General features: G+C 46.2%; 1 protein-coding gene across 1 annotated transcript in view; it reads right to left on the bottom strand.

The window, feature by feature from the left end:
- MYOM2 (myomesin 2) overlaps window positions 1-21,061 on the bottom strand; it is a 230,171-nt gene extending 209,110 nt beyond the window's left edge. The window contains exon 1 of the mRNA XM_069974526.1: window positions 20,607-21,061. The gene's annotated coding sequence lies outside the window, so the exon portion shown is untranslated. The remainder of the gene's footprint in view (window positions 1-20,606) is intronic.
- Window positions 21,062-27,623: the final 6,562 nt, after the last annotated feature.

A 27,623-nucleotide genomic window follows, 5' to 3' on the forward strand; every position in this document is an offset into this window, starting at 1 on the left:
CGGAAAACAACGCTTAATACACAACTGCACGGCAGATGTTTATGTGACATTGTACGGTATAGAGAAAATGTAACGTCTTCCTGCCCTAAAAGCTGCAACTGGGACAGTGACCCAGATTTATCCGTCTGTCTGAGAATAAAAAATAAATGTCAGAGTCACAGAAAAATTAGTCAGAAAGTCAAACAATCTAAAATGTAAACTTTATTTGATACAATTAAAATGTAGCCGTTTTTCTATAAAATTCCATTATAAAAAAAACTGATCAAAACGGATCCAGTTTTTTTTAACGGACACAAAAACGTAGCCAACCTCATTTTTGTGTCTGTTAAAAAAAACGGATCTGTTTTAAACCACTTTTTTAAATAATGGAATTCAATGGAAAAACAGATAAAAACGGATGCACACACATGCATCCGTTTTTCATCTGTTTTTTTTGCAAAAAAAAACGGATGAAAAAAATGGATTGCAAAAACATAACCCAGCCTTACTCTAGTAAACCCTAAGCAAAGTGAATATCCCTACCTAATCAGTCCCTAGGAGAATGACCCCCAATCTCCTTTTACACCAAGCGATTATCGTGCATATTTGGCCAATCATTGCCTACTACGGACGATAATCGTTTGGTGTAATAGGTGATGTTAAAAGGCAATAAACGATCAATCCACGAGCGAGAAATCGTTCATTTTGATCTTACAATATGTTCTTAAATCGTCGTTCGCAAAAAATTCGCAGATCGTTCCGTGTAAACAGTCGTTCAACAATTTAACCTATGTGCGAGATAGGCTTATGCCATCGCAAAACGATTTTTCCATACGATATATCGTTCCGTCTAAACGCTGATCGTTATAAAAAAATATTGTTACTTCAAAATTGTTAATCGTACGATCGGGCGAATTATCGCTCTGTGTAAACGCAGCATTAGCCTATCTAATTCTATAGGATGAAGGAAATAAAGTTAGAGGATCATCAGCCGAGGCCTCTTTTTAGTTACAGTAAGCTGAGGCGTAAATAATTCATAGCCCCTATTTCCTGGTCTAATAGCCAAGACCTTTTCCATCTTCTAATAAATTACATTGTGACAATAAAGTCGGTAAGCAAGATAATCGTTTCTGTTTTGTATAGAGTAGAATACTATCGTATAGCCGGAGCCAAGGCCCAGTACCCACTTCTTTACTGGAAACAGAGAGCCTCTGTTTATTGTCCACCTACTGTGAATAGCCGTCTTTTCAAGTCACACAATAGCTAAGGAAACAACCCAGAAAGCAACTCACTAAATTGTATCACCAAATGTCTTCTGGGGGGGTGCGGATTCCAATACCTCAGCTGCTCCAGTGCTCTTGTTCTCCCTGGCTGACCAGTCACATACTGGACATAGGCAGGAGTGTTCTGCACATATCTGATGAGGGGAATATACCCAAGTGATATACTCAAACGTTTGTGACATGCTGTAAAGTGACATTGTGACCAATCACAAGAAAGCCAAAAGATGCCTAGTTAACACCATATTCTCACAATATTCTCCGTAATGTTCGTTTTTATACAATAAACTGCCCTTGAAGTCCATCGCTACCTTGGAGATTCTTTTAGAGTATTGCTACAGGCACCGCCTTACTTCTTATCTGTTGTTTATACTGTTCCATACGGGCCCCATCATCCTTGGGAGATTCCCGGACATCCGACCCCCGGACAGCAGACTTTCTCCAAGACCTATAGTACCCCAATATATATATGGGTGATAGAAATCAAGCCCAAGGGGCTACAAGGTGAGAGTTTATACCCCGCACCTTTTTACCATTCCTTTAAGGTATTACATAAGGCTGTCCTCCGTGTTTTTTTTCGTTTTTCTCCTTCCACAACGCCTCCATGACTCAAGCCAACCAAACACAGATACCCGTCATGTGGGAGCTTTGAACATTGTCAGGTGGAATAGTCTGCACATGATGACAGATGATGACAACCATCAGGGGCATAACTACCGCTGCATCAGGGGGCCCATCCCTGCAATACATTGGGCCTCCTGGGGACACTAGGGGAGATGTCTACCATGGAGGACACTAGGGGAGATGCATACCATGGGGGACACTAGGGGAGATGCCTACCATGGGGGACACTAGGGGAGATGCCTACCATGGGGGACACTAGGGGAGATGCCTACCATGGGGGACACTAGGGGAGATGCCTACCATGGAGGACACTAGGGGAGATGTCTACCGTGAAGGACACTAGGGGAGATGACTACCACGGGGAACACTTAGGGAGATGTCTACCACGGGGGACACTGGGGGAGATGCCTACCATGGGGGACACTGGGGGAGATGCCTACCATGGGGGACACTGGGGGAGATGCCTACCATGGGGGACACTAGAGGAGATGTCTACCATGGAGGACACTAGGGGAGATGCCTACCATGGGGGACACTAGGGGAGATGCCTACCATGGGGGACACTAGGGGAGATGCCTACCATGGGGGACACTAGGGGAGATGCCTACCATGGGGGACACTCGGGGAGATGCCTACCATGGGGGACACTAGGGGAGATGCCTACCATGGGGGACACTAGGGGAGATGCCTACCATGGGGGACATTAGAGGAGATGCCTACCATGGGGAACTCTAGGGAAGATGCCTACCATAGGGGACACAAGGGGAGATGCCTACCATGGGGGACACTAGGGGAGATGCCTACCATGGGGAACTCTAGGGAAGATGCCTACCATGGGGGACACAAGGGGAGATGCCTACCATGGGGGACACTAGGGGAGATGCCTACCACGGGGGACACTAGGGGAGATGTCTACCATGGGGGAGAATAGGTGAGATGACTACCATAGGGACACTAGAGGAGATGCCTACCATGGAGGACACTAGGGGAGATGTCTACCGTGAAGGACACTAGGGGAGATGACTACCACGGGGAACACTTAGGGAGATGTCTACCACGGGGGACACTGGGGGAGATGCCTACCATGGGGGACACTGGGGGAGATGCCTACCATGGGGGACACTGGGGGAGATGCCTACCATGGGGGACACTGGGGGAGATGCCTACCATGGGGGACACTGGGGGAGATGCCTACCATGGGGGACACTAGAGGAGATGTCTACAATGGAGGACACTAGGGGAGATGCCTACCATGGAGGACACTAGGGGAGATGCCTTGCATGGAGGACACTAAGGGAGATGCCTACCATGGGGGACACTAGGGGAGATGCCTACCATGGAGGACACTAGGGGAGATGCCTACCATGGGGGACACTAGAGGAGATGTCTACCATGGGGGACACTAGGGAGATGCCAACCATGGGGACACTAGGGAGATGCCTTACATGGAGGACACAAGGGAAGATGTCTACTATGGGGTACACTAGGGGAGATGCCTTGCATGGAGGACACTAGGGAGATGCCTACCATGGAGGACACTAGGGAGATGACTACCATTGGAAGCACAATCTACTTGGGGAATACCAGGGGAGATTACTTACATGACTGGTTATTATTGAGTCCTTACTTACCACCCTAACCTCAAATAAAGACACAACACCATGTGGATTTTAATCGGCCACAGCAGCCGAGTTTATTACAAACAAACATTTAGATTAAATAACTCAACAACCTGAACCTATATCCCAACCATATAAAACGGCGGAGGTGGTCCTCGAAGCCCAAAATAACCAAGGCGGTCACCCACAATTAATCCCACCCACAGGTTGGCCTTCCAGCCGGTCTGCACAGGCTGAGAGGCATACAGTTAACACCTGTGGGCACCCAACTTCCTTTTACCCCCTAAAGGGTTAACTTCCACGAGCCACCAGGTAATTTTCCGTGACCGCCAACACCATAAAGTTTGTTAAGGGAGACCGGAACCCACCTATGGTTCCCTCCCCTATTTTCCACCATTCCCAATAATCACCACCAACTCCGAGGACCCCCCCCCACGCCACAGCTGCTGCGACAAGACAACCGCCCCCCAGCTGCGCCAATCAAAATACCACCTGCCCCCCCAACCCCATACACCGATCCTAAACAACAGGAAAAACCAGGGTGGGTGGGTGGGGTTGTCAGCTCGATTTTCTAACCACAAGTGGCTAACACTCCCCCCTCCCCTCACAATTTATAACATAACCCCCCTAATCAAAACAACCCTCCATATATGGTACCCCACATGACCTCCGGCCAATGCCCGAGGCTTAACCCCCCAGCAACCCCCCTCCCCTTTCCTCTAACCAAAACATCCCCCCCCCCCCACCTAAACCACCTTACATATAAACTCTCCTCACCATGCTCCATATTTTGTCCCCCTCCCCCAGTCCCAATAAACCCCAGTCATGCTGGCCTCCCCTCATGCATTCTGCTACTGTCCGGCCATTACTTGACTGGTTATTATTGAGTCCTTACTTACCACCCTAACCTCAAATAAAGACACAACACCATGTGGATTTTAATCGGCCACAGCAGCCGAGTTTATTACAAACAAACATTTAGATTAAATAACTCAACAACCTGAACCTATATCCCAACCATATAAAACGGCGGAGGTGGTCCTCGAAGCCCAAAATAACCAAGGCGGTCACCCACAATTAATCCCACCCACAGGTTGGCCTTCCAGCCGGTCTGCACAGGCTGAGAGGCATACAGTTAACACCTGTGGGCACCCAACTTCCTTTTACCCCCTAAAGGGTTAACTTCCACGAGCCACCAGGTAATTTTCCGTGACCGCCAACACCATAAAGTTTGTTAAGGGAGACCGGAACCCACCTATGGTTCCCTCCCCTATTTTCCACCATTCCCAATAATCACCACCAACTCCGAGGACCCCCCCCACGCCACAGGGCAAACGCGGAACATCTACGCGGTTGCACCCCGCCACACATTAACCGCTACTTCCAAACCCTCCTGCAACGCCAGGCACCACATGTCCACCCCCACCGCGTTGAGATGAACACCATCTTTTCTCCAGTACGCCCCCTCTCCTTTTTCCAGATTCACATGACGCACTACTACTGCCCCATTCCGTGCCATAAACTTAGATACCGCTTTATTCACCTTTACACGGGCCTTGTTAATCCGAGCCACCGATCTGGCCCCCTTCCACGTTTTTCTTGGGACAATGTCCGACCAGACCACTACCGTCTTCGGGAAAAGGGACCAGAAACGAAGCAAATCGAACTGAATGTCCTTTATCAGTTCCCTGAATGGACGTGCACCCAAATCATTTCCCCCCAGATGCACTAACAGTACATCTGGTGGACGATCATACCTGGCAAATTTGTGAACTTCCGGCAACAGCTCGCGCCACGTCATCCCCCCTTTTCCGATCCAACGAACTACCGCCTCCCGTCGATCAAACCCCAGTTGCCTCCCATTCGGACGAACACCAGCCCGCACAGCTCCCCAAAACACGTATGAGTGACCGACAATCCAAATCAAACACGGGGGATCATCTGAAATAAAAAAAGGGGATAACATAACAACAGGACAACCAACCCCAAAATCCACTCACCCCCAAGACCCCATCCCCACCAGTCGATCACCACTATAGATTACCTCACCCGTCCAGCCGCACATATGACCTGAACCGGATAGACTCCCAGCGGCCAATACGGCGTATAACGTCATCCCCCAATCCTAAGCGTGCCGCCTCCGTAGCAGCCCCAATACGAAACGAGTGACCACTGTAAACACCGGGATCCATGCCCAAACCCTGCACACACCTCTTAAACACCGCAATAAACTGGTACCGTGACAAATAAGACCCATCCTGATGCACCAACAGAGGACCTTCCATCGCCACGCCTCCCTGCCAGAAATTCCTCAAAAGGGACACCGGGCACATAGCCGCCCCTGTCACCGCAAACAAGACCACCCTCCTACCTCTGCCCACCTGATCCGTCTTAGATCTCCGCAACCGAAACTCAACCCTATCTTCAAACAAATCAACATCCCCGGCTAACAGCCCCCCCAACGTCACAACAGAAGGACAAACCAGCTCGCCCAATCGCAAGGCCCCGAAAAATGCTAAAGAAAATGCAAGCTGGAACAGAACCGCCTCCGCCGTGGACACACAAATAACTGCCAACTGCAACCCCAGCTGCTGAAGCAAACCAAAAGAAACCGGCCTCCTCTTATCCAACACCCGGACACCCCGCCGATAACCCCTCAGCGCCTGGCGTACCAGGAAAGATTTTGTCACGTCCTCCACACCCCGAGCCTTACACCCAAACGATACCCCTGCCACCAGCTTGTTAATACGGCCCACTGACCAACCCCCGTCCAAACAATGCCCCAACAATAACAGAAACAACGTCCCCCCATCGCCAATGTCACCCACTAAGCGCTGCCAGTCAACCCACTCCTTCCAAGCCGCCTCATATGACACCCATGTACCGTGAACCAAAGACTGCTGGATTAAGAGCTGCGCCGATTGAAGGGCAGGTCCCACAATTCCACCGGACAGTGTTCTCCCGCCTCCTCGGCCGATGGCGCCAGCTCCCGAAACCGTTGCCACTGCGAACGAGAAATGGCGTCAGCAATACCATTATGCACCCCCGGAACATGCACCGCCACCACCCATATGTTTTCTGACAAGCAGAGCAGCACCAAGTGCTGCAACAAGCGCACCACCGGAGGTGACGAAGCCGACACCTGATTGATCGCTGACACCACCCCCATGTTATCGCAGTGGAAACGGAGCTTCTTATTCCTGAACCTGTCCCCCCACATCACCAAGGCCACCACAATAGGGAACAGCTCGAGACAAACCAAGTTCTTTACCAATCCCGCTTCCTTCCACGACTCAGGCCAAGTCTCCCCGCACCACCGCCCCTGACAGTAAATCCCAAAACCCACACTTCCTGCCGCGTCCGTGAATAACTCAAAATCCGCCGCATCCCTCCCAGGTTCGATAAACAACGACCTGCCATTGTAGCGAGACAAAAATTCCTCCCACACCCCCAAATCCTCTTTTAGCTCAGCTGACAACCGAATATGATGATGTGGGGCCCTCACCCCCGCCGTCGCCATTGCCAGCCGCCGACTAAACACTCTCCCCATCGGCAGGATGCGGCAAGCAAAATTGAGCTTACCCAACAATGATTGCAAATCACGCAGCCTGACTTTCTTAGACCCCTTCACCAACCGTACTGAAGCCCTCAAATCCTGGAGCTTATCCTCAGGCAGCCGACACTCCATCCTGACCGTGTCTATCACAATCCCCAGAAAACACAATTCTGTACACGGCCCCTCCGTCTTTTCCTCCGCCAGAGGCACTCCAAACCGACCCATGACCTGCCTCAGGGTATGTAGCAAAACCGAACAACAGTTCGATCCCGCCGGTCCGATACAAAGGAAGTCATCCAGATAATGGATGACCGACCTTGCACCTGCCAAATCCCTGATAACCCATTCCAAAAATGTACTGAAAGTCTCGAAGTACGAGCAGGACAAGGAACACCCCATAGGCAGGCACCTATCCACAAAATAACCCCCTTGCCAAAAACACCCCAACAAAGGCTGACTATCCGGATGTACCGGCAATAGCCTGAATGCCGACTCCACATCAGCCTTAGCCAAAAGGGACCCGGCCCCAAACTTCTGTACCCACTGCACTGCCGCGTCAAACGAAATGTAACGAACAGAGCAGATCTCAGGATCAATGCCATCATTGACCGAGTCCCCTTTCGGAAATGACAGATGATGGATAAGCCGAAATTTATTCGGCTCCTTCTTCGGCACTACCCCCAGCGGCGACACCCGCAAACAAGGGACCGGCGGGCACGAAAACGGCCCCGCCATCCTGCCCAACGAAATTTCCTTCATCAACTTTTCAGACACAACCGCCGCGTGCTCCGCCGCGGACTTCAAATTCTTCCCCACACCCCCCAACGCCCCCACAACACCGGGGATCCTAAAACCGTCCCGAAACCCCCGCTCCAACAATTCTGCCGCCGCCCTGTCCCCATATCTATTTAGAAACGGGACCATCTCGTCCACCCGCACCGGAGTCTCCCCCTTTTGCAGTACTGTCGCTACCACCTCTCCCTCTACCAGCCTTAAAGCACCTGGATGCGCCGTGAGACCCCCCTCCACATCCAGAACATTCGTGTTTAAACTTGCATTTTGCCCCGTATTTGCAAAACCCGTCATTGTACATGAAGCACAGCCCCTTGTGGACCGCCGCCGAATGACCCGACTGTGAAGAGCCACCGGCGCTCCCAAGAAAGGGCTGATTCGTCCCCCCCGGACGCACCGGCGCCGTGACCCGCAACCAAAGACTAATGTCTTTGTGATCCCACCGAATACCCGGCCGCAATGCTTTCCGCTGACGAAACTGCTCGTCATAGCGGAGCCAACCTTGCCCCCCGTACACCCTGTACGCTTCCCCGATCGCGTCCAGATAACAAAACAAACCCGAGCAATTCTCAGGAGCCTTCTCCCCTATTACACTGGCCAGTATAGCGAACGCTTGTAACCAGTTGGTAAACGTCCGCGGGATCAACTTATACCTCCGCCTCTCCTCCTTCTCCGTTTTTTCCAACACCGCTTTACCCCTATCCAAATTAAATTTCTCAAGCGGTAGCAGGGAGAAGATTTCCACATACTCCCCCCTCCATATTTGCTCCCGCACCTCTTTCTTCAAATGGGCCCCTAAGGGTCCCTCAAAACACACATAAACCTCCGACTTTGCCGCATCATCCAATCTAATTACCTCCCCCTCACTCGACCCAACAGCCGCCTGCCCCAGACCTCCCGCGACCTCAGTGCCACCCCCAGCACCACCACAAACCGACCCCACAACCGCTGCACCAGCCGCCCCCGGCACCACCAACCCAGCACTCACACTCCCACTCTGCAGCAACCCGCCGTCCCGCGGCAACCCCACGCTAGCCACAGAAGGCCCCGCCGGACCAGCACCAGCCGGCACCAGCCCAGCAGGCCGGACATCCCCCGCTGCTGTACCCATGCTGGACAGCCAGGCCGCAGCAGGGCCCTGCTTCCCCAGAGACGCCTCCAACCCCTTCACAAGACCCTGCAAGCCCACCAACAATGCCCCTAACGAGCCCTGCTGCCCCGCTCCCCCACCTCCACATGCCTGCACAATGTGTCCCAGCCCCCCCCCAGCCCCCAGTGTAGTGTCCATCTCACCTGGCCGCCTGGGTGCTGTGTCCCCAGCAGCCGATGCTCCTGCCCCTCGACGTTCTCCTCCGGTTTCCGGCTCGGCTCCAGACTCGGGATCCCCGGCATCCCGGCCGCTTCCGGAATCGACGTCGCGCATGACGTCATCACGCTCCCTCCCGCCGGAACCGGAAGGGGCGCGTTCCTCACCGACAGCTGGGCAGAAGCCGAAGGAGGCGGGGCCAGCACCGCGCTGCCCGATTCTCACACCTGATGGCCGCTCCGGCAGCCTCCGACCCCCGGCCACACGAGCTCCTCCACTACGCCGGGTCCGGCCGCTCCGGCCTGGGACCGTACCTGCTCCCGCCACCACCGCCGATCTCACCGCAGCACGGGGAGGGGACTCCTCCCCCGGTAGTAGGCCACGCCTTCCAGCGGGATTCCTCTCGGGCCGCGACCGGCGAGCTGCAGCAGTCCTGGTTACGGCCGGGCCCGGAGGGTCCCTTGAGGGGCTCCCTATGCGGCGTCTGGCCCTGGGGGTCACTTCTGGGCTTAGGCGCGCAGGAGGCCTGGTCCTCCTCGGCCGGCGACTTGAAGAGGACGCCTCGGCAGCAGGCGCCTCTGACCCCCCCAGCAGACTTTGGAACTGAGTCTGCATCCATTCTGCACCCCTGTCAGCAGCAGTCCTGCGAAACAGCTCCACCATCTCCTCAATAGAAGCCATTGCTCAGAGTCTGGTAAGTTGTCAGCTCGATTTTCTAACCACAAGTGGCTAACACTCCCCCCTCCCCTCACAATTTATAACATAACCCCCCTAATCAAAACAACCCTCCATATATGGTACCCCACATGACCTCCGGCCAATGCCCGAGGCTTAACCCCCCAGCAACCCCCCTCCCCTTTCCTCTAACCAAAACATCCCCCCCCCCCACCTAAACCACCTTACATATAAACTCTCCTCACCATGCTCCATATTTTGTCCCCCTCCCCCAGTCCCAATAAACCCCAGTCATGCTGGCCTCCCCTCATGCATTCTGCTACTGTCCGGCCATTACTTATGCTATCTACTAGACAGAGGGCTAACAAACAGGGATTATCTACAGTGGGATGGGGGTTCTACGATTGTTACCACTGTTTTTGTGGTGAACCAAGGCCACTCTATCCCTTACCCTACTATTAAGCCCCTGAGTCCCCTAGGTTGCGGAGTCTCACCTACTGTATGTATATTCTACTCTGGTACCTACAACACTATTAGCGGCTTAGACACAGAGCTGAATTACTTACACAAAGAACTTTAAAGATTGTGCAGGTTTGTTTTTTTTTAATCCATAAATTGCACCCCCCATAAATACCGGCAGTCAACAAGTCGGTATTTTTCCCGTACTGAGTGCTATTTTATAGCAGCTATATACGGTGTGAGCGCAGGGATTAATGCTGGAAATTAAGCAGTGCTTATGGTTTACCTAACTAAAGCCGTATGAGCCGCGGATCACATTACACCTTTATACACGTGTGAATCAGACCTTCCCTGCCTGGAGATTGCCAGGCCGTACACTATAATCTATAGCCGAAGTAAAAACGCTTCCCGCTGAGTAAAGGTGAGGGCTGTAGTTATTTCAGCGAGTAATAAACCGTCATGATTATCGTTTTTATAAGTGCTACTGTAAGTGCGGGATTTCCACCGCTGGAAACCTATTGATACATCAGAAAATTACACATAATTGTAATTTCACTTAATTAGATTTTCTTAAGATTCTAATACCATTGTAGAGCGCATATATATATTATGTAGAGTGCATATAACTGAAAACATAAAAACATATAGCATTCCTTATTTTAAAGGGGAATTCAGCTAAAATCTTTTCCTGGCTTCAGAAAGTTATATAGATTTGTAATTTACTTCTATTTAAAAATCTCCAGTCTTCCCATACGTATCAGCTGCTGTATGTTCTACAGGAAGTGGTGTATTCTTTCCAGTCTGACACAGTGCTCTCTGCTGCCACCTCTGTCCATGTCAATAACTATCTAGAGCAGGAGAGGTTTTTTTTAATGGGGATTTGCTACTGCTCTGGACAGTTCCTGACATGGACAGAGGTGGCAGCAGAGAACACAGTATCCACGACTTCCTGTAGAACATACAGCAGCTGATACGTATGGGACGACTGGAGATTTTTAAATAGAAGTAAATTACAAATCTATATAACTTTCTGAAACCAGGAAAAGATTTTAGCTGAATTCCCCTTTAAAATAAGGAATGCTATATGTTTTTATGTTTTCAGTTATATTCACTCTACATATATATATATATATACACATATATATATATATATATATATATATATATATATATGCGCGCTACAAAACTGGAGATTTTTAAATAGAAATAAATTACTAATCTATATAACTTTATGAAACCAGTTGATTTAAAAAAAAAAAAAAAAAAAAAAAAAAATTCGCCGGAGTACCCCTTTAAGACAATATATTTTTACAGCAAAATTTTTACAGTATACTTAATGTCCCAGTAAATGGCCTGTTCAATATCAGGGCAACTCATACTTGTCACATAGGCTGTTTATCGCTTAGAGAATATACAGTATTACAGTACAGTACCGTATTATATCACCAGCACTAGATCTGGTATTGTTATAATAATGGCAAGTTTTGATCTTTAAAATTATATATAAATCACTACTCTTGGCTTTCTTTCAATGTAATTTACTTTAAGGGTGCCTTCACACTTACCGGATCCGCAGCGGATCCTCACGCTGCGGATTCACAGCGAGATCCACTGCGGATCCGGTACCATTCACCCTAATGATAGCACATACCCGCAGCGGGATTGACATCCCGCTGTGAGTATGAGCTTTAACCCCCTGGCGCCCTCAGCCCCACCGCATCCCCGCCTCCTGCAGCTCCGCCGCTGCCCCCATCAGCCCCGGCGCCCGTATCCCCAATCTCCGCAGCCAGAACGCATCCCCAATCGCCGCCCGCATCCCCCATCATCTCTGCAGCCCGCCCGCATCATCCCCGCAGCCCGCTGGCCGCCGCCGAGAGCATACATTACCTGCTCCTCCGCGCAGCTGCTGGGATGATGCGGGCGGGCTGCGGGGATGATGGGGAAAGCATGCGGGCTGCGTGCGGCGATTGGGGATGCGGGCGCTGGGGCTGATGGGGGCAGTGGCGGAGCTGCAGGAGGCGGGGATGTGGGCGCCAGGGGGTTAAAGCTCATACTCACAGCGGGATGTCAATCCCGCTGCGGGTATGTGCTATCATTAGGGTGAATGGTACCGGATCCGCAGTGGATCTCGCTGCAAATCTGCAGCGTGAGGATCCGCTGCGGATCCGTTAAGTGTGAAGGCACCCTAAAAGTGTAGCTGTCATTTCAGGGTCATTTTTCTGAAAACAATAAATATCTATAGTACAAGCGATTTTAAGAAACTCTGTAATAGGTTTTATTTACCAAAAGAGTTTCCTTCTGTACTGACAAAGCAGTTTTCCTAGGTCCCCCCTGACTTCAGGAGAAGCAGGATTTCTGTGTCCATTATGCTCTATGGAGAGGGGAGGGGCTGTTAGGAGTGAGTGAGCACAGAGCAGTCCTGCACAGCACAACACCCTGCAATCTTCTCTCAGCAAGTTCCTAGATAAGTACTGACCTTTCTGACCCCTGGATCCAGTGTTTTATGTGCCCAGACGGTCTACAAACAGATGACCTTCATGTCTCCTCTTCCTGCTCACTCATCTTCTTCTGTCCCTCCCCCCTCCATAGCATATAATGGACACAGCAGAACCCGTCTTCAATGGCTTCTCTGTAATGAAGACAGATTTGCCTGATAATGCACAAATAAGTGTGTGTGGGGGGGGGGGGGTGAGGGGGCTAAGCTTAGAAATTACTTTTTGAGTACAGAAAGAGGCTTTTTTGCCTAATAAAAATTATAGTTTATTAAAATTGCTTATATTACTGATTTCTGCAAAAAAAGAAAAAAATATATATATAACTGTTACACTTTAAGGGCTCATTCCCATGTCCTGTATTTCATGGATCCTACAGACAGGGAAACCCTGCAGTGTTTGTATCACCACGGCACCATGTGGCTACTTCAATACAGTGCCATAAAGATTCACTTTCCTTGCTTTCGGCATCATTTTGATACATGATGCCAAGTGGGGGAAGAGTCCACTGCAGGGCTTCCCCGTCCATAGGATCCATGGAATACAGGCCATGTGAATAAGCCTTTAGTCTTCTAAAGCACTCTTTTTCAACTCCAGTCCTCACGTACCCCCAATAGGTCATGCTTTGAGAATATCCTTAGAATTTGATAAGTATGAACTCAAGAACAAGAGGAAACAGTGAGAGGTTAGTTGGGGGAAAGATTAGGAGCAACGTGAGAAAATATTACTTTACTGAAAGAGTAGTAGATGCTTGGAATAAACTTCCAGCAGATGTGGTTGGTAAATCTACAATAACAGACTGTAAACATGCCTGGTATATACATATATCTATCCTAAGATAATAAGAAGGGAAATACTAAAAGGGAAGACTAGATGGACCAGGTGGTCTTCTGCCGACAATCTTCTATGTTCCCATGATATAATTAGTCATTGCATCAGGTGTTCTTCGTATGGGATTTCCTCAAATCATGGCCTGTTGGGGGTACTTGAGGACTGGAGTTAAGAAGTACTATTCTATAAGACAGTGAATTCAACTTACCTACACTGTCTCATAGAATACAGCCAGATACCCACTGCAATCTACCTCATAACAAGTTATGATGATGTACTCTCCCTTGCCCATGCTTTACACTGCAGCTTTGTTTGCTCAGATTTGCAGCTGTGAAAAGAAACAAGTCAACTACAAGCTCCCCAAAAAGTTAAGGTATGTCTGAAATTCATTTACAGAGATTAAAAAAAAAAGACGACTATCAAGATACCATCACACCGGCAAAGTAGTAAATGAGCTTAAAGGGGTTTTCCAACTTCATGATAAGTTTGTCCAGGAACGGAGGAAGTGACCACTGAGGCCGGTGGCTGCAACATCCTGTGCAGAGTGTACAGTGGCATCACTGAGGCACTTCTATCAGAGATCTCAGCTATGGCAGAGCTAGACAGGAGCAAGAGGAGGGGTGAGTATACGTTTTTTTTATTTCTTCTACCCTCCCCTGCCCCCCGGCGAATTTTTATTGAAGCTGGAAAACACCTTTAAGAGAAAGAGAATAATTACAATAGGCAAACACAACAGTGACATGACACGTTTGGCACTGCTATGTACTTATTAACAGCAATAAAGGATGCGATATTAAGTATGGTGAAAGCTAGAGATGAGCGAATAGTGAAATATTGGGTAATTCGAAATTCGATTGGAATAGCTCCCGATATTCATATATTCGAACGAATATCGAATCCCATTATAATTTATGGGAGAAAAATACTTGGGACCTAAAAAATCATATATTCAACCACTGGGAGGTCACCAAGTGCACAATGACACCTCAGGAAATGATGCCAACACCTCTGGCTGCATCTGGGACAGCAGGGGAAGCATGCCTGGATGCATCTAACACTAGTGATGAGCGAACATCCCAATTTTCCCGTGTACCCAAAGACTCACAAGTAAAGTAGAAGCGTAAGTTTCGGTCGAGCGGTACACACTTGTGTACGTATCAGGTCAGGTGCAGTGTAAAATACGTAATAACAAAAATTAACGATAACTACAAATCAGTAGTAGCAAAATAACAGGTATTATCCCGCAATCACAGTATACAGCCGTATACCGGATATATAATTGTTTTTTACAATAATAAAATCAAAGAGATGTTCAACTCCTTTACAGGACGCAGACTGCGCAAATCAGTAGTAGCAAGATAACAGGTATTATCCCACACTCACAGTATACAGCCTTATACACCATCAGTAGATGTCTGAACACACTGCCTGCCTCACAACAGCTTCTAAATCTCTGGTTTTATACTTTTAGTCCTAACAAGAGCTTTTGGGGGTCCCTTCCTACCTAACTTCACCTAAAAGTAGTGACATAGTTTAGCCAGCCAATCACAGTTAGAGGTTTTTTTGTTAAGTCCTGCCTATTCCTAGTGCCTGTCCCTCCCCCCTGCATGTTTATTGTCTGGAAAAAAAGCGCCAGGGGGGGGTGGGAGGGCGAATCGAATTTTTACTGCATAATTGTTCGAATATTCAAACGCAATCTAATAGCATGAATAGCGTACTATCCAACCGAATACTATTCGCTCATCACTAGTGAAAGCCAAACTATCAAGAAATCTTATAATTTGTATACATAATCTTCTATACTCTTGTATATGTAATAATATTTTTTAATGCTTTTATTTGTATAGTGCCAACTGATTCTGTAGCACTTAACATAGTTTTTGCCCTGTGCCCTTCAGTATGTTCTATCTATCTATCTAATTATCTAATCTATCTATCTACTATATACAGCCTATAAAGCAGACTATAGTGCAGTATCATCCATGTTATATACACCTGACTTCTATGGTCCTTTTTAAACCATTATAAGAGCTGTGATGTATATTCTCTTCTTGTACACTATTTCTTCTTGTTGTATATAAGCAATACTAAGATAAAGAGCTGAAAGAGTAAAGTTCATATGGTGTCTGTACCGGACTATTGATCACTTATTTACTGGCCTTGGCAAAAATTTTAACAACGTAGTTTAAATTGATCATTTGACTGTTCTGTGGTTTCCATGGTAACCCGCCCCCAGCTCGGTGGCATGACAGCTACTGCGAGAGGAGTCCGTGTCACTTTGTGAAGAGGCATCAGATTACCATGGAAATGACTGCTTTTCATTGAAATGTGCATTTCTAGTTAATCTTCCACTACCGAGAGAAAAACATTTTTGCGCCTCTCCCTGCAGTCCAACCCTAAAGTAATAAAACACCAATCGGAGGGGTAATAATCATTATGGGGCCTAATGAAGACCGTATCCAGTGACCTTCACCCTCCTTTGTGTACAAAAGTAATTATCAGTGGATAATAAGTAGTCATCAATGTGGTTTATTTCAAAAGATTTTTCAAAAAATCTGCTTGTTTTTTTATATTAACCCTTCAAAGTGCTAAGAGGTGGTGTTAGTGCTCCTATTGCTGTTATTGAGCCCCTGAAAGTCTCCTCCAAAGCGCACAGCTATTTCTTATTCTTTCCATCTCAGGCGGTAGGACTACAGTTGGGCTATTTGCCAGTAGTACTCCTTTCCCTTACTCGTCTGGCCAGTAGCGGATTATAACAGGTCAGTTTTGGGTAGTAGCCAGGGGCCCCGAGCTCCTGAGGGGCCGATGGCCCCCCCAAACAGACTTGTGTTCAGTCATGATTTGCATAAAAATCACTGCTTTTTACCACAATTTTGCACAAATCAGGGCAAAACTGCAGCCAGGAGACAATGCAGTAACATTAGAGAATATATTGAAGGACCTTTTCATGTGACAATGATGTCACCACAGGTCCTTTACAAGCTGCATTATGGAGGAAAAAGACAAATTAGTGCCGCCATAGTTACAGTGGGTTGGGGGGGCCCAAGCTTGGTGAACAGTTAATCCGCCCCTGTGTCTGGCCAATCATAGCACAGCACCTAATATTTACACTACCAGTGTAGCACAGTTCCTGCAATGCTACTGATTATTAGTACATTCACTTTAAGTGTTTTGCATGGATAGAAATGCACTGGTGCAGGGAAGCTGGTGCCACAGTCCTTTTTTTTGAACCACAGCCCGGTTCCCGCGTACTGCGCTGTTCTATTCCTTGGTACCGGCCCGGGCTGAAGCACTGGATGTGGGGCAGTCCGCCGCTAGTGGAAGAAACCTCCTCCTCTCTATGATGCAGTTCCATTAATCCTTTTACCATCAAAAACAAACTAACCACCGCCTACCTGTTCCAGTGCACCCCCAGCGTGACCCCCGCCCACCCTGGGTACTCCCCAAAGCGCAGAGTGGAGGTGGGTGATGAGTTAGCGGGTGACGTCATGGGCCAAGTTCAGCAGGACGTGGGGACAAGGGTGAACACGGGTGGCAGGACGGCGGGGATACAGGTAAGCGGCTGCCAAGCGGGGTCGTGGCTGCTGTCATTTTTGTTAAGTTAAACTTAACTAAAATGACAGCAGCGGGGAAGATAATGCCGCCTCCTTGGGGACCCCAGAATCTGCCGCCTGAGGTGGAATACTCATTCCGCCTCTTGGCAGAAGCGGCCCATTCCCTTCTTCCTCCACACGTCATCTATAGTGGCGTCCTATACATCATCAGTCCAGCACAGTGCCAGCCTTTTCTGTGCATTAATACCAGCGCTATGTTATTGCATGCTCTCAATAACTATGGAAAGAGCCCAAAAATCACTGCCTCCCTATCCTAAAGGGGAACTCTAACAGAATCATGCAGGGTTTGAAACACCAGAAACACTTTAAGGCCTATTCCTATGCAGCTGATTGGTTGCAGAATTCACCATTCATCTGAATGATGCTTGAAGAAACCCATATACTTGCTGCAGGAACAGCTCCATACAGATAGATAAAACAGTTTTTGGTCAAACAAATCTGCTGTGTGTGAAAATCCTCTAAGACTTTGTTTCCCATCTAATAATATGTCCTTATAATTGTTGTACAGGGAAAAGTTACACATTTTATCCTCAGTTTGTGAGTAGTAAGCATTACTCTTACCTATCAGCTGTAATGGCTCTGCTCATATACACAGGGGGATGATTGTTAGCTCCTCGCTTCCCACTCACTGCCGCCGCAATACCACGCGGCAGCAGCGAGCGGGTGAGTCCTGGAGGGGCCGCGGGGAGGTGCGGGGGGGCTGCCCGGGTGATCGCTAGGCCATAGCATACAGCAGCGGTCTGCCGCTCCTATTCCACAGAGCGAAGGCAGCAGATCGTTGCTGTATGAGTCGTTTGTCTTTCAACATGTTTGAAAGACAAACGACGCAACGATCAGCCGACATCGTTCATGTTGGCTGATCAATGCCTTCCACTCCACGGGACGATTATCGCCTGTAACGGCCGATATCGGTCGAATACGGCCGATTATCGTTCTGTGGAATAGGGCCTTAGGTTAGAGACCACCACTCTGCTCTGAAAGCAGTAGTCTGGCTGGTGTATATATAGCTATAATGTAGATTCCTAGAGATACAGGGGGAGATTTATCAAACTGGTGTAAAGTAGATTGCCCCTAGCAACCAATCAGATTCCACCTTTCATTTTCCAAAGAGTCTGTGAGAAATGAAAGGTGGAATCTGATTGGTTGCTAGGGGCAACTGAGCCAGTCTCACTTTACACCATCTTTGATAAATCTCCCCCTATGTATTATATAATATTTATATACAGTATATATATATATATATATATACACCATGGCAGTTTTTAGAGCAGAGTGGTGGCCTGTAACCCAGACAACGAGCTGTCAACAATAGGAGGGAAAGAGTGGCATATCAGGAGGAGACAAATTTGCTAAATTAATGTAATTGCAAAAAAATTTAAAGGGATATTCCAGGAAAAAATCAACTTTTCTGCTATCTACAGGATAGGGGAAAAATAGGAGATCATGGCGGTCCAACCTTTGTACCCCTCCCCCCCCCCCGAGATCTCTGTATAGGGCCCCGACTCTTGTATTATGAATGGAACCGTGGGTACGCCATGTGAACCGCGACTCTATTCATCCCTATGAAGCTGACAGCGCTCTTCCAGCGTACTTGGCTCTTTCTGTTGCTCCATAGGAATGAATAGAACCAGGGGAGTATCTACCACTGTAGCAGTCATCAGAGGGCCCCCTCACAGCATCAGAGGGCCCCCTTGCCTGCTCCAGCAATACACTGGGCCCCCCCTGAGCTGTCATCATTTGAAGCACCACGTGGGTCTCCTGGTTGTGCAAATGTCCCTTTAACTGCAAGCACTCCTGACATGCACTTACAGTTATAACTAAACTACACGGCTTACTGGTCAGCCGGGAAGGGGGGAGGGGCCCAATCAAAAGTTTGCTATGGGGCCCACTCATTTCTAGTTACGCCCCTGAATAGAACCGCAGGTCACGGACCCCCGCCAATCTCTTACCTGTGGATAGGGGAAAAGTTGATTTTTCCTGGAATACCCCTTTAACTTCTCGAGCCCTACAAGTATAACTAATATTCGTTGACATGGGAATACCCCTTTAATAGAAATGTGATCAGTTCTCTACACAGTGAATTATAAACCATCCAGAGCTACAATGTTACAGTCGCCATATGTGATATAGTTGTGCACATACTATATATACTACATTATATATATATATATATATATATATATATATATATATATATATATTTACAGTAGGTGCCTGTATATGTAGCACGTGCGGCTATTGCACTGGTAGACAATCACACAAGGCCTGTCAGATTGGGCCATCTCCTTTGTAGAGAGTGCGCCCGTGTTGGTAACACGCTGGCATGCCTCAGGTTTGTAGATCTATCTGAGTGGCTTATGCTGGGGCACACATCATGGGTATCACAGGAGCTCAGTCACTGACGCCTGCCCAGCGGGGAATCCATAGAGACAGGCGGAAGGGATCTGCACAATAATATAGCCGTATTCTGCATTTATATACACACACTAACAGGACAGGCTACCCGTCACTTATGCACCATCCATATAGCTGCACATTATATGCACATCCTGAATATAACCTATACACAGTAATAGATCACACAATATACACTGTGTACACATCAATGCCCATTCATAGTCACACACAACAATACCACTGTATAGATAATGTATATACCCAGTGCAGTATACAATACAATGCATATAATACTGTATACAGTGCTGTGTGCTTACAATGTGTATATGCTGTTTACATACTGTATACAGTATTATATGCACACATCACACATAAGGCAGTGTACAATACAATTCATATATACATATAAACAGCATATACACAATGTAAGCACACAGCACTGTATACAGTATTATATGCAGACATCACACATAGGGCAGTATACAATACAATTCATATATACATATAAACAGCATATACACAATGTAAGCACACAGCACTGTATACAGTATTATATGCAGACATCACACATAGGGCAGTATACAATACAATTCATATATACATATAAACAGCATATACACATTGTAAGCACACAGCACTGTATACAGTATTATATGCACACATCACACATAGGGCAGTGTACAATACAATTCATATATACATATAAACAGCATATACACAATGTAAGCACACAGCACTGTATACAGTATTATATGCACACATCACACATAGGGCAGTGTACAGTATACATGTCACCAGTCATGCATGATATAAACATAGCACAGGAGCCACATACACAGTATAATCCCAGCATGTATGTGCAGAACACAGTGACAGTGCTGCTGCAGAGTATGAGACAGCAACAAATGGCTGCAGTAGGAGGATAGACATAGTGGGGAGGATAGACATAGCTGTAGACATCAATCACATGGATGATTCTCACCTTCACTCCAGGTTAGTGGTCTCCCTCCTCTCCAGGCACAATGCCCTGCTGCTGCTGCTGCTGCTGCCACCTTGTCCTGGGCACAGCATGCCCCTGTGCTGCTATAGGCAGATGTGCAGCTCCTGCTTAGATGAGATCAGCTTTGTGGATCCCCCATTCCTCTAATTCCTCCCACCTCCTCTGCTGCTGCTGCTGCATGGAGTAGTAGATGCCTCCCCTCCCTCCAGTGAGATTACAGTAATGACAGACCATGAGATCCCCTCCTAGTCTTTGTCTTCACAATGCCAGTGCATATCCCAATCAGGAGGATTATAGGCATGTCAGGAAGCTGTCAGCAGGCTGCCAGTGTGCCAGGATAGGGGGCACAGTGCTGGGCATGATGTGATGATGGCATGCAGCTCCCTGCCCCCCTCTCCAGCAGATGCACATGTGCCTGTGTTGTGTCACTGGATGTGCAGAGATTTGGGCTAGGCTCTCATTTCTATCTAGTAACAGCTTGGCACTATCCTGCCCATCTCACTGGAGCTGCTGAGGTCAGAGGAGGGAGGAGGGGGATGCTGCTGCTGCTGCTGCCTGCATCCATCCATCCATCCATCCATCCCAGGAGCAGCCTAATGGTGGACACTGTTGATGAGATCATCCTCAGGAAGCACAGGCATGGGAAACACCTGGAAGAGGACACAGCTTCTGGGGTAGGAGAAGGGGGATTTACCAGGCGGGGTACTTCCATATGCCAGGACATTCTAGTCTTTGTTTCATCATGTACATTAGAAGATTTAGATAGATAAAAAAAAGTGATTGGAATTGGATGATTTGTACAATAAACACAATTACATCATAAAATAGTTGTCAAAACTAAATGGAAGTGTTTTATATAGTATTAAAGGGGAACTCCGATAATAATCTTTCTCTTTAAAATCATCTGGTTTCAGGAAGTTATACAGATTTGTAATTTACTTCTATATGAAAAATCTCCAGTCTTCCAGTACTTATCAGCTGCTGTATGTCCTTCAGGAAGTGGTGGTTTCTTTTCAGTCTGACACAGTGCTCTCTGCTGCCACCTCTGTCCATGTCAGGAACTGTCCACAGAAGGATGGGGATTTGCTGCTGCTCTGGACAGTTTCTGACATGGACAGAGGTGGCAGCAGAGAGCACTGTGTCAGACTGGAAAGAAGCCAACAACTCCTTCAGGACATACAGCAGCTGATAAGTACTGGAAGACAGGAGATTTTTAAATAGTAATTTACAAATCAATATAATTTTCTAAAAAACTTGATTTGGAAGAAAAAAAAAATGCTGAAGTACCCCTTTAAGAAAGAATAATATCACAGAAATACAAGATCTGATTTTCTATAAACCAAGTAACCACTTCCATTACTTACCAGCTGCTGTATGCCCTGCAGGAAGTGGTGTATACTTTCCAGTCTGACACAGTGCTCTTTGCTGCCACCTCTGTCCATGTCAGGAACTGTCCAGAGCAGGAGAGGTTTTCTATGTGGATTTGCTGCTGCTCTGGACTGTTCCTGACATGGACAGAGGTGGCAGCAGAGAGCACTGTGTCAGACTGGAGAGAATACAAGCTGCTGGGACATCTGAAGAGACAAGAACTTTATTTTTTCCTTGTTGCGCTGCTGTTTACCATCTACAATAGAACCGCGTTCCTTAAGGCTATGATGGCTATTGTACAAATATTAAGGTTGCAGGTGCCAACAAGTTGGTATTCAGCCTGTGCTGGCAATGTGCCCTGAATAATCACAGGTTGTTACATTATATCAGGAGAGTGCCACCTCCTAGGGTCAAAGTGTTACAGGGCACCACACCCAGGATCTGCCTTTTCCATGTAATAATCTCATTCAGTGACCTTTATATTGTGTTTTTTTTTTTTTTTTTTTTTTTGATCCCTCTCTCACTTACCTTCCATGTCCCGTTTCCCACCGATTCATTTATCTTTCAATAAAAAATAAGTTATTACATAATAATGAGAACACAACAGGTAACACATTTTTACTGATTGAGTAAGATATTAAAACTTGTTCTTTTACTCAAATCTGTTTCTATTTTCTGACTTTAATTTTTTATTTATTTCACTTTCTGTACATTGTTATGGGGGCTGCCATCTTGCCTGTGCTGTTCTTTACAGCAAGACTCATGGACATAGACAACAACTGACAGACTGTCCCCTTGAGATGAATGTGAAACATAATTGAGAGCGCTCTGTGACCTTTAAAAAAGTCATTCCACAGGGAGCTGCTGTTGTCTCGTCTATCTACTGGTGTCACATGACGCTGCAATGCAGTACAGATCACTTTACAGCAGCTTCCTCTTATCACTACAGATAGAACAGGAAGTCTCAGCTTAGTCTTTTTTTAGATTTTTTTTATAATATAGATAATTGTAAAAAAAATCTCAAATCTTCCATTACTTATCAGCTTCTGTATGTGCTGCAGGAAGTGGTGTATCCTTTCCCGTCTGACACAGTGCTCTCTGCTACCACCTCGGTCCATGCCAGGAAGTGTCCAGAGCAGGAGAGAGCACTGTGTCAGCTGGAAAGAATACACCACTTACTTCCTGCAGAACGTACAGCAGCTGATAAGTACTGGAAGACTAACAAATTTGAAATAGAAGTAAATAAAAAATCTATGTAACTTTCTGAAGTTGTTTGAAAGAAAAAGATTTTCGCCGGAGTACCCCTTTAATCCTGTACTATCCAAATAAATATTGAACAGTCTTTCCCTAAATGGCCTAAGCCTACCAGGCTGTGCTTTCATCTTCATAGGGCTCGACTAATTGCTTAGTACTTTGATCAGTCCACTCCTGTAATAACCATAAGACAGAGCGGTGTAGTCTGTGACATAGGGGGCCCCTTCCTGTGATGTATGCGGAGAACAATGTGAGCACATGCTATCAATTCCTTCAGATACACAGCTCACCTAAATCTATCAGCCACATCTTCTTATACGTATAGTAATTTCTTACCTCCCGAATATACTAAAGGCAATAACCTCACATGTTCTTATTTATGCCTCTCATCCCCGCAGCGAGCGGCAGGACTCATTTATTCTTCATTTAGATTTAATATTGATTTTACTGGGCCTTTCATCTCCAGACTTCCAGTATGAGAGCCCCCCCCTTGTTACGCGGAACATCTGGTGGACAATCCGCTATACAATACTTCACTAATACAATGAAAACTTCCATAGTGGTGATGTTCAGCGGAGTCCGCACCTGCACATGTCCATAGGAAGTATCTAGATTTAGACCTGCGGACTCTGCTGAACATTGGTCATCAAATCACACCGAATTGGATGATTTGTACATTAAACACAATTACATGATAAAATAGTTGTTAAAACTACATAGAAGTGTTTAATATAGTATTAAAGGGGAACTCCAATGATAATCTTTCTCTTTAAAAATCATCCGGTTTCAGGAAGTTATATAAATTTGTAATTTAAAAATCTCCAGTCTTCCAGTACATATCAGCTGCTGTATATCCTGCAGGAAGTGGTGGTTTTGTTTTCAGTCTGACACAGTGCTCTCTGCTGCCATCTCTGTCCACCACAGGAACTGTCCACAGGATGGGGATTTGCTGCAGTTCCTGTCTTCGGCAGCAAAAAGCACTGTGTCAGACTGGAAAGAAGCCACCACTTCCTTCAGGACATACAGCAGCTTAAGTACTGGAAGACAGGAGATTTTTAAATAGTAATTTACAAATCAATATAACTTTCAAAAAAATTGTTGATTTGAAAAAAAAAAAAATTGGCCCTTTAAGAAAGAATAATATCTCAGAAGTGCAAAATCAGATTTTTTTCTTCAAACCAAGTAACCCAATAAATGTTTGCGATATGGCTATCCAGCTTTTCAAACTTCACGAGCTATCCACCAGATTCTAGATCAGAGGTAGTCCAACTCTCAGCACCACTGCCAATCATCTGTTTCAAACACATTGTTTACCAGAACGTCATCGGCGTCTAGGTCCCGCCCCCTCGGCAGCCATTGGAATAGGCCAACCTAGAGGCCTAGGCCCTGTCCCCTCTAATCTAGCTGTCACAGAGAGGGCAGGGGCGGGCCTATATCACAGGTGTGGGTGGAGATATAGAATTGCATGACCATTAAGCCCCACCCCTACGGCACTGTCCACCAAAAATAACATGCATTTTTGAGGGGAGAGACCACCAAGAATTCCATTATACGATAAGTTATGAAATGTCCAGAATATAAGCGTAAGAATGGTGCTGAGAACTCCTGATATAGAAAGGGGGTGAAAATATCACTTTAAGCCTTGTCTCTGCCAGGGTTTAAAATACAAAGATGGCACCTAGCTTTCATAGAAACCCCTCCCACAATTGGGTGTTCCCATCGCTCAGAAACCCCGTAGATGCAACGGTCACTATTAACCATGGCATCTAATTGGTTAAACAGCCATGGTAGAAAACACCTTACATCCTGGCACCTAGGGACAGATGACCATATCTTTCATGAGCTCTTAGTATCTGTATAGTATATGTATAATATTGTATAATCTGTATAGTATGTATCTGACAGAAGACCCATATCTTTCATGAGCTCTTAGTATCTGTATAGTATATGTATCTGTATAGTATATGTATAATATTGTATAATATAATAAAATAATAATAATAATAATAATAATCATATATGTATAATCTGTATAGTATATGTATAATCTGTAATCTGTATAGTATATGTATCTGACAGAAGACCATATCTTTCATGAGCTCTTAGTATCTGTATAGTATATGTATAATATTGTATAATATAATAATAATAATAATAATAATATATGTATAATCTGTATAGTATATGTATCTGACAGAAGACCTTATCTTTCATGAGCTCTTAGTATCTGTATAGTATATGTATCTGTATAGTATATGTATAATATTGTATAATATAATAATAATATATGTATAATCTGTATAGTATATGTATAATATTGTATAATATAATAATAATAATAATAATAATAATAATAATAATAATAATAATAATAATAATAATAATAATAATAATAATATATGTATAATCTGTATAGTATATGTATCTGACAGAAGACCCATATCTTTCATGAGCTCTTAGTATCTGTATTCGTGGTCACTAAGGGGTGAATAAAAAATAGAGCGATTCAAAGTTGTTGTTTTTTTTGGGGGGGAGGGGGGATTTAATATTGGGGGAGTTGTCTCTACAACACACATGCCGATTGGGTGGAAAAGGGGTCATGGCATCACACATGCTGCATGCAGTAAGTTTCAGCGACAGCCTACCCGACCTCTGAGCTGGCCTAGCTTTCTGTGCACCTCTCACTAAATTCAGGTGGTCTCTCCTAAGGTCCCTGAGTATGGAGTAGTGGTCGGACCCTCAGTGATCAGTTATCCTGGCGATAGGTGATCACAATCGTATTTCCCCAAAAATAAGACAGTGCCTTATATTAATTTTCTCTTTTAGGGTTGCTTCACACACACCGTATTGCAGCAGATCTGCAGCTGATTTGATCTAAATAACTGAACACAGCATCAAATCTGCTGCAGATCCAGTGTGTGTCAAGGCAAAGAGGCAGTATGGGGGAGATTTATCAAACATGGTGTAAAGTGACACTGGCTCAGTTGCCCCTAGTAACCAATCAGATTCCACCTCTCATTTTCCAAAGAGTCTGTGAGGAATGAAAGGTGGACTCTGATTGGTTGCTAGTGGCAACTGAGCCAGTCTCACTTTACACCATGTTTGATAAATCTCCCCCTGTGGGTACATTCACACGTACAGGATCTGCAGCAGATTTGATGATGTGTTCAGTTATTTAGATCAAATCTGCTGCGGATCCACAGCATAAAATCCACTGCGATGGGGGGAGGGGGGTGAAGCTACCCTATGTCTTATTTTCGAAGGATGGCTTATTCCTCCCCCGGCATACTCACCTATGTGAAGCAGGAGCACAGCACCTACAGGACCAGGAGCGTGCGTCTGGATGTGCGGCAGGACATGGAGGCTAAGGACCTGTATGCCTGTAGCGCCGGCTATGAAGGTCCATGAGGGCCCTAGGTGAGTCGTGTGGAGTCACGGGGTCGGCCTTACTTTTAGGGGGTCGGCCTTATTTTCGGGGGGATATCTTACTTTAGGCTAGTTGGGGTGTCTTATTTTAGGAGGATGTCTTATTTTCGGGGAAACACAGTATAATTTTGGGATAAACATTTTAAACTGGTCATAAACGTGATTGGGTCACCAGTCATCTTTGCCTTTGCCTATTCACTATACACAGGCATGTTATAGAAGCAGATAGGCACCTGTGAGATTGGACAGGCATAAGACTGTTCATTGTTGGACTGCCGATATGAGATTATTGGCCGCCCGGTAAGGATCCTATTACACGTAACGATTTTTAACGATTAACGATCACAAACGAGATTGTTTATCGTTAACCTGAAATCGCTCACCATATTACACAGAATGATGGTTGTTAGTTACGATCGTTACTACGATTTAACAAACGATTAACAATAATTTTAGGTTGAGATCTAAATTAAAGTTTAACGACATACGAATACATTTTCGACCGATTGTTGTTTAAATTTGAACGATATAACAATTTTTCGCACGATAATCGTCCCGTGTAATAGGGCCTGTAATTAGTGGTTCACACATTTGCCATTCTCCATTTATAATTCCCGTTTAGGGACCTGTCATCCACCCATACATACATACACCCTGAGTCAATATCTTTGTCAAGGTCATAACCGAGGTATACATGGTGAAATATCCTATCAAGACAAATGCTGTATATGTCTCAGCATGAAAACACAAGTCAAACATGTAGATATTACAGGGGTTTATAGTACAAGCCTTCTTCTTCATTCTGCTTGAGGGTTCATGTTAGTTTTTCCGTTGCCAGGCTCACGCTGCCAAAATTCTATTTAAACCTAATTAAACATTGATTCTGTTCATCATCCAAACCTCCTTCTAATGAATCATTCCCACCGCAGTGAGAGAATCACTAAGTATGTG

Source organism: Dendropsophus ebraccatus, chromosome 6, assembly GCF_027789765.1.
Source record: "Dendropsophus ebraccatus isolate aDenEbr1 chromosome 6, aDenEbr1.pat, whole genome shotgun sequence".
Classification (NCBI taxonomy): Eukaryota; Metazoa; Chordata; class Amphibia; order Anura; family Hylidae; genus Dendropsophus; species Dendropsophus ebraccatus.